The following is a 14,902-nucleotide window of genomic DNA, read 5'->3' as shown; positions in this document are numbered from 1 at the left end:
AGAGTCACACATTCTACCAACTAAGCCAAACAAGCACCCCACAAATGAGGAAATTTTAGCTAAAAACGTGCAAATGGCCCCATCATCAGTCCAGTTTGACTCTAATCTCAGGTTTCACTGTGCCACATGACACTCTTTTGTCCTTGTACTGATTTCCTAAAAATTATAGGCTATTAAATGAAAACATGTGTGACTCGAATTCACCTAAATAGATCAAGTACCTGGCAGTGGAGGTTAAATATTGTTTAGAAATTTAAGAGGAAAAGATGGATTGCACATTAATTTTTATAAATGGATCTCTTAAGGTACCATGGTTTAGTACAGATGTAAGTCTTTTGGAGGCAATATGGCAAACTAGAATTTCAGAGAAACAGTTTCCAATATAAGACACTTCAAATTACCAGGTAAAACATAATGAGCATTGCAGAGTTCTGGTTCTGGGACAGGTGGATTAGACTGAATAAAACTAAACCTCCCACTGACAACTACGTATGAGATGACTCTTGGAACTCACTGAAGAATAACTAACAGAGATGAGACTTGGATGACTGTGATCCTTTAGACGAGGGAAGCACACAGAAGGTTCCACATTTATCCTGGCTTTTCCCATGAAGACATTTTCCTATTTTCTGTAGAGGAAATAGAGGCCAAGCAGAAAGTGGTTCACTTATTGGAGTAAAGATACAGTTGGCAGAATGCCACACTGCCACATTGGTTGGGATTTGAGGGACAAAATCCCAGTGAATAGGGAAATACAGAAAAGTCCCCCAAATCTCTAATTCCCATCGAAATACTTGGTTAATTCCTATGCTAAATGTGTCAGGGCAAGAGTCCAAAAGTCCAGCCAACTACAACATCTGGGAAGCCAAATAGTACAGCAGAAATTTTAGCAGCTGCTTGTTGCTGGGGAGACTATGGTTGGATTTCAATTCCTAACAAGTTGGAGGAGCTTTAGAATATAGCCTAGACTTTCAGTTGAGATTCCCAAAGGACCAGGAACTAGGAATAAAAGCACACACTTGGAATAAAGACCACACTTTAGAAGATTAACCATGGCTTAGGAATAATCACAAAACTGAAATACACCAACCCCAAAACTCTAAAATTAAACAGCAACTAGATTATGGTGATCCACTGTCCCTATATGGTCCCTGGAAGAAAATCTCTCTCTTGCTGTGGAGGAAAATGACATCATCAAGAGCCTCTGTATTGTGTCATCTACAGTGTCATGTATCCATTAAAAATTACTAGGACAATTAAAACAGGACTAAATGACCAAAAGACGTACAAAATCATATTTTTTATGAAGAACATAGAAACACAACCAAGGAGTTCCACATCATTGATTTTTTTTTTTTTTTTTTTTAGAGACGTCGAGAGTATGTGAGCAGAGGGGGAGGGGCAGAGGGAGAGGATGGAAATCTTAAGCAGACTCCATGCTGAACACAGAGCCCAGCGGGGGGTTGGATCTCAGAACCTCGAGATCATGACCTGAGCCGATCAAGGGTCAGACACTTAACTGACTGAGCCACCCAGGCACGCCCAGATAATTGATTTTAAATAACTTATGATTAAAATGCTCTTTAAAATGAAGAAAAGATGGAAAATTTCATCAGAGAATAGGAATCTAAAGTAAATTTCTAAAACTGACAAAAATGTTATATCTGACAGTAAAATTTACCTTAATTGGTTTAATAGAGGATTAGACAAAGCAGAACAGATGATTAATAGATGAAGAAACAGATCAGGAAAAAATTTCAAGATTGAGAGACCAAAAGAAAAAAAAAAAGGTGAAAAACAAGGGAAAAAAAAAGATATGGGACATATATCGAACACAGCACTATCCAATAGAAATATAATGGAGGCATCAAATGTAAAAAAAGATTTTTCCAGAAATACAAAATCTGAAAAATTTCCTCACAAGAATACCTGCACTATAGGGAATGTTAAAGGACATTCTTCAGGCAGAGGGGAAAAAATATCAAAGAAATATCAATCTATAAAAATAAAAAATCAGAAATGTTGTCTGAATGATATGGATTGAATATGTACCCCCTAAAATTCATTTATTGGTATCAAATCCCAATGTGATGATATTTGGAGGTGGGACCTTTGGGTGGTGATTAAGTCATGAGGATGAAACCCTTATCAATGGGATTAGTGCCCTTATAAGAATAGGCCAGGAAATAGCTTGCTCTTTTTCTGCCATGTGAAGAGAAAGGAGAATTCAGCTATCTGCAACCCAGAAGAATGTTCTTACCAAAACCCAACCATGCTGGCACCCTGATCTCAGACTTCCAGCCTCCAGACTGAGAAATACATTTCTATTGTTTGTAAGTCACCCAGTCTATGGTAGTTGGTTCTGTCAGCCTAAATTGACTAAGATATAAGTGTAAATACATAGGATTTTAAAAAATATTTCATTTTCTATAAGGTAGTAGACTGCTTAAACAACGTAGTAGGGAAGTTGATAACATACATAGATTTACAATGCATATAAACAAACCAAAAAGGCTAAGAGTGGGGAAATGGAAGTATATTGTTGTTAGTTTCTTACACTACACATGAATGCATATAACATCACTTGACATGAGACTGTGATTAAATAAAAATGTATATGATAGGGGTCCTTGGCTGGCTCATCTGTAGAGCATGCAACTCTTGATCTCTGGGTCATAAGTGTGAGCCCCATGTTGGGGGTAGAGATTATTTGAAAAAATAAACTTATTAAAAATACTATAGATATACTCTAAATCATAAAGCAACCACTAAAATAACAAAACAAAGGGTTATAGCTAATAAAGCCAAAAAAGGAGAGAAAATGGATCATAAAAAATATTCATTTAATCCAAAAGAAAGCAGGAAAAGAGGAAAAAGGAAATGAATCATAGCCAAGACAATTAAAAAACAAATAGCAAGCTGGTAGATTTCTGCCCACCATATTAATAATTATATTACAGGTGAAATGTGTAAATACTTCAATTACAGATCAGAAATTGTCAGATTGGATAAATAAAGCAAGACCCAAATATGCTTCTCATCAGAAACTTACTTTAAAGTATGCATAGTAGTATAAAGACACAAATAGGTTAAAATGTTGGAAAAAGACATTTCACGCTAAGCTTAATCAAGATAATGCTGTTGGGGCACCTGGGTGGCTCAGTCAGTTAGGTGTCTGCCTTCAGTTCAGGTCATGATCCCAATGTCCTGAGATTGAGCCCTGTGTCAGGTTCCCTGCTCAGCGGGGAGTCTGCTTCTCCCTCTCCCTCTGCCCCTCCCCCCTGCTTGTGCTCCCTCTCTCTCTTGTCTCTCAAATAAATAAATAAAGGGGCGCCTGGGTGGCTCAGTCGTTAAGCGTCTGCCTTCGGCTCAGGTTATGGTCCCAGGGTCCTGGGATCGAGCCCCCATCGGGCTCCCTGCTCAGCGGGAAGCCTGCTTCTCCCTCTCCCACTCCCCCTGATTGTGTTCCCTCTCTCGCTGTGTCTCTATCAAATAAATAAATAAAATCTTTTAAAATAAAAAATAAATAAATAAATAAATAAATAAATAAATAAATAAATAAAATCTTTTTTTTTTAAAGATAATGCTGAAGTGGTTATATTAATGTAAGACAAACTAAATTTCAAAGCAAAAATATTACCAGAAATAAAAGTTTTTTTTGTAATAATAAGGAAGCCAATTCATCAAGAAGGTATAACAACCCAAAATACTTATGCACTTACTAATGAAGCTTTAAAATACATAATGCAAAAACTGATAGAATTGCAAGGAGAAACAGACAATTCCATAATTAGTCTCTCTCTAATTGACTGGACAAGTAGGCAGAAAATCAGTAAGGCTACAGATGACTTGAATAATATTATCAACCATTCTGATCTAATTGACCTAATTTATAAAATATTGCAACCCAAAAACAGCCGAATTCACATTGTTTTCAACTGCATATGCACCATTTACCAAGATATACCATACTCTGTGCCATAAAATAAGTCTCAATATATTTGAAATGGTTCAAGATGTGCAAAGTATGTTTTTTGATCACAACAGAATTTAATTAGCTTACAGGAAAAAAAACTAAAAGAACCCCAAGTATTTGGAAATGAAATGGCACACTTCTTTATAAAGCACAGAACAAAGAAAAATTAAAGGGATTTTAGAAAGTCTTTTGAACTGAATGAAAATAAAAACATAAATTCTGGTTTCAGTTCTGACATGTAAAGAGCTTGGAAGATGTCACTCTCATTTTTACAACAGAAAAAACTGAACAAACAGAAAATCAATGACTTTTCTTGGGCTCCTCAGAGAACAGAGATCAAAGGACAAGCTGCCATTCCAAAACTGGGGAGAAAAGCCAATGCAGGGAGTCACAGCTGAGGTATACATACCTGGAGCCGACCTGCTGGAGTCATAAACTGGGGGTAGGAACACATCATGGTAATTTTGATGAATTGCTGGAAGCTGAGTGTGGACTGCTGTGAGAGGGAAAACTCCTGGCTGCTTCAGTCTTGGAGAAACCCTCAAGTTTACCTCTAGGAACTCCATCAGATTCTCACAGTCACAAAGTCCCTTTTGTGACTTTGGAAGGGGAAGGGGAAGTTTCTTTATTGTGACATATTCTCCAAGAGGGCTCTATAACATAGCACTGCCTTCCAAGGGGCAGAAAAACTATATCCATCTTGCCTTATCTCAGATGGAGAAAATAATTTTTCCCATTTCAACTCCCACTTGCCTTTCTCTTTCGCCAAAGCCACGTGGAAGGGGAAGGGGGAATTATACCTCTGAAGAAACACTTGTGAACATCCATAGCCCAGATAAACAGGTCCACTAACAGGCTGAAAATAACCCATAAGATTATAAAATGCTTTCCCTCACCCATACCTTGCTACCACACTCACAGAGCTTCAGTATAACAATGCAGTACAGTTGAACTAGCAGCCAGATGCAGAGGTCTCTGAGAAGGAGCCCCTAGGGAAGGATGCAAAGAAGGGAGAGAGGGAGAAAGAAAAAAAGGAAGAACTTTAATAATAAAACCAGATAGATATTACAAGAAAGGCAAAATACAGACTGATAACTCTCATGAGCACGGATGCAAAATTCTAAACTAATCATTAGCAAATCAAATCCAACAATGGGTAAAAATATTTATACACCACAAATAAGTAGGGTTTATTGCAGTTATGAAAGGCTGATTTCACAATAAAAAACCAATCAATGTAATCCATCATATCAACAGCCAACGAAGAGAAATCATATGATCATGTCAACTGATGTAGAAAGAGTATTTGACAAAATCCAACAACCATTTTTGATAATAACTCTAAGCAAACTAGAAGTAGAGGGAAACTTTATCAACCTGATGAAGGTTGTCTATGAAAACCCTGCAGCTAACATTATATTAAATGGTGAAAAAATGGATGCTTTCCCCCTGAGTTTGGAATCAATGCAAGGATGGTCTTTTCTCACCATTCCTATTATACATTGTAGTAGTGGTCTCAACTAGTGCAATAAGACAAAAAAAAAAAAAAAGGTGTGTAGATTGAAAGGGAAGAAATACAATCTTTATTCATAGATGACCTAATAGTTCATGTAGAAAATCCCAAGGAATCTACAAAATAACTCTTGGCAATAGTAAGCAAGTATGGCACAAGAAACAAGGCTAATATACTAAAGTCAATTGCTTTCCTGTATGCCAGTAATGAACAATTGGAATTTAAAATTAAAAAAAATATTATTGAAAGCAGCATCAAAAAATGGGATACTTATATGAATCTAAACAGGATCTACATGTGGAAAACTACAAAGCTCTGATGAAAGAAATCAATATCTAATCAAATGGAGAGAGATTTTATATTCATGAATTGGAAGACTCAATATTCCTTTATATATTTTGAGGCTCTGTAGAAAGATACATATATGTTTATAATCATTATATATTCTTGATGGAATAACCCTTAATGTCCTTTGTTTCTGTTTTTTTTTTTTTTTAGATACTTTATTTATTTTTATTTTTTTTATTTTTTTAGAGAGAGAGTGTGTGCATGTGCAAGTGGGGCAGGAGGGGAAGAAAGAGAGGGAGAGAGAGAGTCTTAAGCTGCTCAGTGAGGAACCCCACATGGGGCTAGATCTCACGACCCTGAGATTATAACCTGAGCCAAAATCAAGAGTGGGATGCTTAACTGACTGAACCACCCAGGAGCCCCATATCCTTTGTTTCTTGTAATAACTTTTTACAAAGTCTATTTTGTCTGATATTAATATAGCTACCCCAGCTCCCATTTCCTCTTTGCATGGAATATACATATATATTTCAAAGATTTTATTTATTTATTTGAGAGAGAGAGAGAGAGTGCATGAGCAGGGCAGAGGGGTAGAGGGAGAGGGAGAAGCAGACTTCCCACTGAACTGGGACCCCAATGTGCGGCTGGATCCCAGCACCCCGAGATCATGATCTGAGCCTGAAGGCAGACACTTAACTGACTGAGCTACCCAGGCACCCTTGCATGGAATAGATTTTAAAACAATTTCACTTTAAACTTATTTGCATCTCTTATAGACAACAGTTAGTTTATGTGTTTTTTCAAAATTCTTTCTGCCAATCTTTTTTTTTTTTTTTTTTTTTTAAGATTTTATTGATTTGCGAGAGAGAGAATGAGAGACAGAGAGCATGAGAGGGAGAAGGGTCAGAGGGAGAAGCAGACTCCCTGCTGAGCAGGGAGCCCGATGTGGGACTCGATCCCGGGACTCCAGGATCATGACCTGAGCCGAAGGCAGTCGCTTAACCAACTGAGCCACCCAGGCGCCCTCTGCCAATCTTTTAATTGATGAGTTCCATATGTGTACATTTAAAGCAGTTACCGATAAGAAAGAACTGACTTCTCTCATTATACTAATTATATTATTTTATCTTTTTTTCCCTCATTTTTACTGTTACCACCTTTTGTGTTTGATTGATTTTTTTCCTATTATATCTTTTTATTCCTTTCTCATTTCTTATTCTGTATATATTTCAGTTATTTTCTTAGTGTTTACCCTGGGTATTACAATTAACACCTTAAATTTATAACAATCTAGTTTGAATGAATACCAACTTAAATGATATGCAAAAACTCTACACCTATACAACTCTGCCCCCCCTTATATTGTTATTTTTTACAAATTACATTGCTATATATTGTGTGCCCATTAACATAGATTTATAATTGTTTCATGCATGTTCAGTTTGAATAATATAGGCATAAAAATGAGTAACAAGTCAAATATAATGCTAGGTGTTACAATTACCTATGTAGTTACGTTTACCTGTGTTTTTTATTTTCTTATTTTTTCATATGGCTTCAAGTTACGGTCTAGGGTCCTTTCATTTTAGCTTAAAGAATTCCCTTTAGCATTTCTTGTAGGGCAGGACTATAAAAGTGATGAACTCCTTCAGCTTTAGTTTATCTGAAAATTTATTAATATCTTCCTCATTTTGGAAGAATGGTTTTGCTGTATATACAATTATTCACTGAAAGGTGTTTTTTCATTCTTTCTTCCATCACTTTAATATGTCATTGCACTGCCTTCTGACTTCCATGGTTTTTGATGAGAAATTGGCTGTTAATTGTATTGAAGATCCCTTGCACATGGTGAATTTTATCTATTTTACTTCTTTCAAGGTTCTCTCTGTCTTTGATTTCTGACAGTTTGATTATAATGTGTCTCAGTGTGGATCTCTTTCAGTTTATCTTGCTTAGAGGTTATTGAGATTCCTGGATGTGTAGATTCATGTCATTCATACTACTGGAGAAATTTGGGGCCATTATTTCTTCAAATATACTTTATATTTCTTTCTCTCCTCTTCTGGGACTCCCTTTAAGTGTATGTTGTAACACTTTATGGTGCCCCTTATCTCCTTAGGTCTGATCTAGTAAGTCCAATATCCAGCTTTTGTCAGGAGAGTTCTATGAATATTTTTCCTTGTAAATGGGCCACACTTTATTTCTTTGCATGCATAGTACCTTTTTGTTAAAGACTGAACATTTTGAGAGTCATAATACAGTAATTCTGGAAACCAGATCCTCCCCGCTCCCCCAGGTTTTATTGTTGCTGCTTCTTGTGAGTTGTAATTGCTTAGTGGCTTTTCTAAACTATTTTTTGAGACTGGATTATTTGCTATGTGTGGTCACTCAAGTCTCTTAATGGTGAACTAGTGATTTTTAGAGATTTTCTTAAAAACATGGAGCCACCACCACCCACCCCTGGGCCAAAAAATAAGGAAAAACATTACTATTTTGGTCTTTGCAGATTATCTTTGTATTAGGGCACTTCTTCACAATGCTAAGCCAGGCCATTTACAATTCTACCTCAGCCTTTACTTCCTGCTTGATGGAACCTGACAGTCAGCCAGAGTTGAAAGCTTGGAGTCTTCTCATTCTTTTCTGAGCACGTGTCCAGCTCTGGACATATATGTAGCCTTCTAGATTTTTTATTATGTTTGTGTTTCCAAACAAACCTACAAAATTCCTGAAAATTTAACAATTGGCTTATGTGACTTGCTGTTTTCTGGTATGAACTGGCTTAAGGACACCCCTGATTTAGTGTTCCCAGGAATAAAAATGTAAAGAAAGCAGAAGGGAAAGAAATCAAGCAGGGGCATCTTTCAGACAAAGTTCCAGCTTCAGCTTAACTTTGCAGGGATGCTCAGGAGTGGAAATTATGCCATGGGGTTTCTTACAGGTTGTGGAAAGGGAACTGGGCTTCCAAAGTCCCACATGAATCAGTTTTTAGCTAAGGGCTGCTTTGGGGATATAAACTCCCAGGCACTTTTGGCTCTCTACTTATGGGACAAAGGGGATCCAGAAGTCTGAAGGTAGTCTTCTCAAGAAAATTGCAAGAATGGGTTCTTAGAAACAAAAGAGTAACAAAACCAGGGAGGGGGACCCATAAATAATAAAGGAGAATTATGGGGATCTGGGTGGAGTATGGACATGTCCATAGAGTCCATTCCTTACACTAGTCTGATCCACTTACATCACATTAATTTCACTCTATCCTATTATAGCTTTTTAAAGGTGTTGGGAAGAGAAAAAGGAAAACATTAAAATAGGGGAGTTTGTAGGATGAGCCATAGCTCCCACTGCTGTAGTTGATCAGAACATCATAATTTACAGTCCTCTACTAACTCTTCTAGATTCTACGCACTATTACCACTTCTGCTGGTCGAGATGGTTTGTTGTTGAGATGATCCCCTTATCCTTGAGGGGCTTTAGACCCTGGGTCTGTGCTTTTATCAGAGTGCAGTTAGGCTAATTGCTTTTTTGTAGTCAAACCTGGATATGGAGGCCCCAAGATCTCTTGGGCTCCAAATGCATTCCTCTCTTCCTATATTATGTAGAGCAATCCCATTTTTCATGATGATTAGGATATTACCCCACCAGTAGAGTAATTTATTTCTTTGCCTAGTCTACCGGTGTGAGAAGCCCAGTATGACCATGCAGCAGTTATAGCTCTGTATTAATGGAATTCTTACCGTTAAATCATTCCTTCTCTGGGATACAAGCCTTCTAGATCTGTAGAACCTAAAATTGTTGGGGAGGAAAAATAATTACCATACAACAGTCATTGGTTTAAGTTGTTGGTGATGGATAGTACCATAAACTTGTTACACATTATCTGTCAATATTCAGGCTAACAGCTTCGAGATGATGTGTTATATAATATGACCAGTGGATCCTGTGGTTATATGTCCATTGTAGTTCTCTGTGCTATAAAGTGGGCCACTTGGTCTGGGACAATGTCATTGCATGATCCCATGGTGGTGGTTAAATAAATAGTCTGTGAGCCTCTGGACAGTGAGACATATGGACAAGAAAAGTGAACCTATACCCAATGTACAAGACAGTTCTAATCAAGAAAATTCTTATTTTCAGGATGTGGATAGACTGGTGTAATCATCTTGCCGCTAAGAAGATGGGTGGTCTCTTTAAGGGATGGAGTTACATTAAGGGCTAAATGTGTATTGCTGCGGCCACCAGGCCAAATATTCAATAGCTAGATCAGTCTTGGTAAGATGAAACCCCTACATCTGGGCTCATGCATAGTCTATCATTATGACTACTCAATTCATGGCCCCATTATGCATACATTAGAACAGCTGAGGATAGAGGCTGGTTTATAGCTATCGAATAAATCATCCTGTCAACCAAGCCATTTAGTGTTTCTCCTGCAAGTGGATGGTCTCTGGTGGACCTGAATCTGTGATACACAGATCCTCATGCTTTGTGCCTACTCCTGCAGCACCATACCTATGCATTTCCCGGGGTGGTAAGGATGATCTTGTCAATAAATGGTGCTGGGGCAACAGCATATCTCTAATAAATGATTGTCTAAAACTAAAATAATAAAGTGTCTTTCATTTTTAATATATGCAAAAGTAAAATGCCTGACAACAATAGCACAAAGGATGAGAGGAAATGGAAATATCTTCATGTAAGTTCTTACATCATAAGAGATGTTATATACTATTATGAGAAGATAGAGTATAAGATAAAGATGCACATTTTAAACTTTAATCACTAAACTATAAAACAAAGAGGAATTACTAATAAACCAATAATGAAGGTAAAAAGGAGACATGACAAATAGTAAATTAACTCAAAGGAATGCATGAAAAAAACAGAAAGGGAACAAAGAACAGCTGTAAGAAATATAAAACAGGTAATAAGATGGCAGATTGAACCCAAACACTTAATAATTGCATTAAATGGAGATGTCTTAAATACCTCAAATAAAAGGTAGATATTGTCAGACTGAATTAATAAGCATGATTTAACTATGTACTCTTTAAAATAAATACGCTTTACAGGTAAAGATAGACATATGTTAGAAATCAAGGAACGCAGTAAGACATACAGCACGCAAACACTAATCAAAAGAAAGTTGCGCGTTCCTGCCATAGGGCCTTTACACTCATTGTGTCCCCTGCCTAGAAGTCTCATCATGAAAATCCCCATGGCCAACCATCTCACTCCTTTGAAATCTTCTCCCAAATATCATCTCAGTGAGGACAACTCTGGACACGCCTTTGTTAAAAAGTGGAAACCTAACCACCATCTCCCCCTCTCCACAGTTATATTCTCAATTCATTTACCCTACTCTATTGTTATTTTCTATAGGGCTGATCACCACCTAACATACTATTTGCTCATTTATTATGATGATTGTTTATTGTTTGTCTCTCCCCACAGGACATAAGCTCTGTAAGGCCAAAAGTCTTTGTTTTGTTCACTAATGTTATCCCCATGCCTACAATAGTGTCTGATGCACAGACAATCAACTAGTATTTGTTAAATCCATGCTGAATTGAAGTAAAACGAATGTGACTGAGGGTTCTAGAGGGAAAGGGGGTGGGCGGATGGGTTAGCCTGGTGATGGGTATTAAAGAGGGCACTTTCTGCATGGAGCACTGGGTGTTATGCACAAACAATGAATCATGGAACACTCCATCAAAAACTAATGATGTAATGTATGGTGATTAACATAACAATAAAAAATTAAAAAAAAAGAATAAAGTAAAATGAATGCGAATGGTATAAAAAAAAAGTTGAAGTGACTATATAAATTCAGATGAAAACTTCAGGAAGAGATAATGACCAGGAATAAAGAAAAACATTATATAATGATAAAGAAGCCAAGATATCAAGAGGACATAATAATCTTAAATGTGTAAGTACCTAATAGAGAGCCTCAAAATACATGAAATAAAGCCTTATACAACTGAAAGGAGAAACAGGCATTGTGTAAAACTATAGTTAGAGATTTTAGCTCCTTTCCCAGTAATGTATAGAATAAGGAGACAAAATCAATGAAGAGAAGGAAGACTTGAATAACCTGACAGAACACTCCAGTATGAGCTATAACCACAATGAGATACAACTACGCACCAACTAGAATGGCAAAATTAAAAATGAAACAAAGCAAAGCCTTGCCAAAAGTTGTTGGTGAGGATGTTGAAGCGGTTAAAACTCTTATTTACTGCTCCTGGGAATGCAACATGGCACAATCCATCTGGAATTCACTTTGACATGTTATTCTTATAAAGTTAAATGTAGATATAACCAAGGACACAGGAGTCTCACACCTATTTTTTTACCCAAGAAAATAAAAATGGGTGTCCACATAAAGACTTGTATATGGTTTTTCATAGCAGCCTTATTCAAAATAACCCAAAGCTGGAATAGCAAAGATGTCCAACAGGAAGTGAAGAGATAAAAATTGTGGTATATGGATTGGAGTGTCCTTTGACCATAAAATAACACAGAGTACTGATACATACATACAACAACATACATACAATATACATACAACACCATACATACAACACCATATAATAACATACAACAACATAGATGGACTTCAAAAATGTTATGCTGAGCTGGAGAAGTCAGACAAAAAAAGATGGCATACTCTATATTTCCATTTACATGAAACTCTAGACAAGACCCAGCAATGTGACAGAAGTGGATTGATGTGCCACTGGGCATGGGGGTACCGCAGGGGAATGTGGGCAAAGGGGAACAAGAAAATATTTTTGGTGTGATGAAATGTCCTGTATTTAGATAAAGTTGATGTTCACATGAGTATATGTATTTTCATAAATTGTTGAACTGCACACTTAAAATCGGTACATTTTATTGACTACAAATTAAACCTCAGTAAAAAGAAAAGCAAACATTCATCTGGAATAGAATATAAATCACACAAGAGGGCATTATGTAATCAAGAGTATAAACAATCACAACTACACGTAACAATAGGGATAAGTCCCATACACAAAATATTGAGATAAAAGCCAGACATTGAAGAGTGTGTGTTCAATGATTTCAATGATATAAAGTTCAAAACGTTGAAACTGAATCTCTGCTGTTGGATGTTAGAATGGTGTTAACCTTTGAGCAGTGGGTGGTAATAGGAAGAGAGCCCAAGGAGGATCTGGGTTGTTGGCAATGTCCTATTTCTTTTTTTTTAAAGATTTATTTTAGAGGGGGGAGAGGGGCAGAGGGAGAGGGCGAGAGAGAATCTCCAGCAGACTCCCTGCTGAACACAGAGCCTGAAACGGGACTTGATCTCAAGACCCTGATCTCACGGCCCTGAGATCATGACTTGAGCCAAAGTCAAAGGTGCCCGGGTAATGTTCTATTTCTTAATTTACAGTGTCAAATGCTGGCATAAAGCAAAGTATGGTTAAAGTGTTATTGAGAAGGCAGGACAGCAGGAAAGCACAAGCATTGCTGATGGAAATGCAAATTGGTTTAGCCATTCCTGAAACCTTTGTTAGTTTCTAAAAAGTTACCATACACTTACCAGGTGACCCAGACAACCCACTTCTGGATATGCATCCCAGAAAAATGAAACTTATGTTAAATCAAAAACTATCCATTTATGTTAACTAACTGGAATTTAAATAAAAACCAAAAAATAAAACCTCTCCATGAATATTTGTAGCAGTATTAGTCATTGTTGCCCATCCCTGGCAACAACCCCCATGTCTTTCAGAGGATGAAAGGATAAGCAATCTGTGTTACATCCACACAATGGACTACCACTCAGGACTCAATAAGAACGAACTCTCGATACATGTGACCATATAAATAAATCTTAAGGGAACTGTACTAAGTCAAGTTTTCTCAAAATCATGGCTCTTAACTTTTCTGGAGGCTGGATGATTTGCTATGGGCCTATCTGGTGTGTTGTAGGCTTTTCAAGCACATTGCTGGCAATCCCACCCCTATACATAGGAGGCAGTAACGTTTTCCCTTTCCAACTCATAACAATTAAAAATGTCTGCAGACATGGCTGAATGTCCTGATTGAGAATCATGTTCACCCTTTTGACTGAGTGAAAGAATGTAGTCTTAAAAGATTACATATTGTATGATTCCATTTATATAACATTCTGGAAAAGTGAAAAATATAAGAACAGAGACCTGATCAGTGGTTGCCAAGGGTTAAAGGTGGGGAGAGTCTGAACACAAAGAGGCAGAACAGGGGTATTCTTTGGGGTGTTGGAATTGTCATGTATCCACTGAGAAATGCTGATCTGTGCCTCCATAGATAATAAATATATAATAATAAGTATATTATTGCTAAATATAGTAGAGTACATAATTTTAAAAATTGAAGAAGTGAAATCAAACAAAACAAAAGCAAGTATGGTATAAACGGAAAAGAATATTTTGACTTGCCAATCACGGGGTGATCTTGGCAGAAGGGTTTTCAGTGAGGGTCAGAAGAGAGGCAAGGAGGAGTCATTTTTGTAGGATGCCCCATGAGTTCAAGTTAAGGAGAATGGAAGTCACAGGGCCCGCCCTGTTAGAAGTGCATGGTATGGTCCTTGACTCTTGTTCTATGGGGAGGCTGTAGAGGAAAAGCAGAGACATAAGCCAACATTCCTAATAAGGCTGAACACAGAATGCGGCAGGTAAATTCCCTTATGCTAAAGAGGGCCAGGCCCAGTGTGAAACCTGGGTAAACTCACTGGGGACATTCCCCATGGCAGAGGTATCCAGAAGAGTTCATCCTGTGCCCAGAGTGCACCGTGTGTCCTAGCCTCTTACAGGAGGCTGGTGTGCAGCCACACTGGGGGACTCTAACATAGAGCTACTGGGCTGGGGGTTCCTGAGTTGCACTCTTCAGAGGTACACCCTTACACTGTCTCACCAGAGCCCACAACTCCTATTTTGGGGTTCTCTCCACTGAGTCACTTGGAGTATTTCGATGCCCTGCACTCTAAATTTTGCAGTGGCTAAAATTGTTCTTGGAGCTCCTCTGTTCTGCTATCTGGACAGTAGTCATGTCTGTTCCAGGGACCTTCTAAAGGATCCCACCAGAGAAATTGAGTTGCGATGACCTTTTCCAAGACCACA

Source organism: Halichoerus grypus, chromosome 8 (genome assembly GCF_964656455.1).
Source record: "Halichoerus grypus chromosome 8, mHalGry1.hap1.1, whole genome shotgun sequence".
Lineage (NCBI taxonomy): Eukaryota > Metazoa > Chordata > Mammalia > Carnivora > Phocidae > Halichoerus > Halichoerus grypus.
Note: the sequence above shows the minus strand (reverse complement) of the source record.